Genomic DNA, 2,493 nt, shown 5'->3' with positions numbered 1-2,493 from the left:
TCCACGTGCATTTCTGGACCGTCCGTTCCGGGCTTCAGTTTTTCCGAAATTAAACCGAATTAGGGTTAAATCACCTTATAAGAAGGAGATTAAAAACCCTAACTCGTGATAGACGAAAAGAGCCAACTTTTGGCAGAAAAGAGAGAGTTTTTGGATAGAGATTCGAGTCCTAGCAGACAAGTTCCAACCGTTGGAATCCATCCCGTGGTGTGGATACGTGTAGAGGGCGAGGTATTCTTCCTGCCTTTCGTGATCAGACGTGTTCTTCGATTGATACAGGCCCCGGATCGATTGAGGTAAGCGTTCTAACGTTTCTACGATTCATTAGAAGCATGGTTCTAGGGTTCTATAAATTTTTGTTTTATATCCGCTGCGCAAACCCTAGAATCGATCTCTTAGGAATAGGATTCGCTCATGAGATCCCAGGAAAACCCAACAGTGGTATCAGAGCCTGGTTGCTCTGTTTTGATTTCGTAGAACTCAATCACGCACGTTTTAGGATTTGAATTGTTTGAATCCATGTTTGCTTTGATATCTATGCATGTTTGATTGTTGAATCTAGTGTAGATTGCATGTTTCATGTTGCATAGAGTGCAGGAGTTCGAATTTTGGGTGTATAGAAGAATTCAGATCGGTTTCGGGTCTGATCGGGGATGAGAACGCGGGGAAACGTGATCTGATCACGGAGGCCTACCCTAGACCGTCCGTTCTGGGTAAGCCAGACCGAACGGTCCAAGGGTGACGGACTGAGTGGTTCGGAACGGAAGGTCTGTCCTGGACCGTCCGTTCTGTCCATACAGAACGTCTGTTCTACATTGTGGAACGTCCGTTCTGACTTCTGAAGTCGAGACCGAACGTTCTGCCAGCCTGGAACGTCCGTTCTACTTCCAGAACGGACGGTCCGTAGTCCAGATTCCGAAAATTTCCGTTTTCGAGGTCCGATTACGCAATCGTTGCATAATCTGATCAACTGTAACTCAAATAGACATGATTTATTCTTATGGATGGTCCATAGTAAATGAATACATATAACTTAATCAAGATATAGAATATGCTTGATTGAGTGGGAGCTCCGGGATTGGGATTACATAATCGAATGGATGGTCTATTCGGATTATGAACAATCGTTGCACAGAAACCAGATAGATCTAGAAGCTTTATAAGTAAAGCACTTGTCAAAGCCTCGATCGTACGTGTCATGGGCCATGCCAAAGCTGGATGTGCCGTATTATCTTGGTGAGGCAAGATGGAGAAATGGTGGTTCTCATAGCTTGAAAGTAGATGCTTGATCTAGGTGCAGTTTCGAAAATCCCTTGTTTATGTAATGCTAAGTGTGTACCTCCCATTACTAGAGCGCCTGTCAAGGCATCGATCGTCCGTAACACGGGTCATGCCAAAGCTGAGCGTGCCGGATTATCTTTGTGAGGCAGGGTAGGAAATCGTGGTTCCTACAGCTTGAATATGGTTTATCTTGGGTTAAGTTGTCAAATTTGACTTGAGACTTAATGGTACAGATGAGACAAGTATGCAATGATATTCGATATCATAGTCTCATAAAGGATCTAAGAGTCATATTAGATATGATTGACATTAGATGTCTACCTAAATAACATAAGGCTGAGTGTAAAAACTTGTTCTTATGTGAAATACGGATCTTAGTCCCATATAGAAATTTATTGTAGGGTTATTTTTCTTTATGGGAATATAGCTCATATTTGCATCTGTGTTGTCATTGATTGATGATGGACTAGCTGGTAGTGGATCATAGATAGATTGACACTGATTGATGATGGACTAGCTGGTAGTAGATCATTAATAGAATCTGCATTTGTTTTGTTCGTTCTGTTTTGTCTCTTTTGTAGGACATGGCGTCAACCGGTAGTGTACCGAGTTTGACGATGCGATCTATCCTTGAGAAGGATAAATTGACTGGGACGAACTTCTTAGACTGGTATCGTAACTTTAGAATAGTTCTCAAGTACGACAAGAAGTCATACGTCCTAGAAGGGGCTCTACCACCAGAGCCTGCGGCCAATGCCACGAGAGCCGTCAAGGATGCTTGGCAGAAGCATCAGACTGACGACAATGAGATCTCCTGTCTCATGTTGGGAAGCATGGCCCCGAATTTGCAGAGGCAATTTGAGGGGAATGATAAAATTCTTGGGATCTCTAGAGCGAATCTAATTCCTAAGAGATCGGTTCTAGGGTTTGCGCAGTGGATGTAAAACAAAAAATTGTATAAACCCACCCACGTCCTCAACATGAGAGCTCATGTTGAAGAACTTGAGCGTATGAGAGTGAACCTCGATGGTGACTTGGTTGCGTACTTGATCCTGATGTCATTACCCGAGGACTATAACCAGTTTATGATGCAGTACCATATGCACGGGATGGCGATTCTTGTTTGATGGACAAGATGACAAAGCATCCTTTCAAAGGGAAAGGACAGAGAGCGACAGAGTTATTGGATCTGATACATAGTGATGTATGCGG

This window comes from Tarenaya hassleriana, unplaced genomic scaffold, assembly GCF_000463585.1.
Source record: "Tarenaya hassleriana unplaced genomic scaffold, ASM46358v1 Cleome115, whole genome shotgun sequence".
NCBI lineage: Eukaryota > Viridiplantae > Streptophyta > Magnoliopsida > Brassicales > Cleomaceae > Tarenaya > Tarenaya hassleriana.
Note: the sequence above shows the minus strand (reverse complement) of the source record.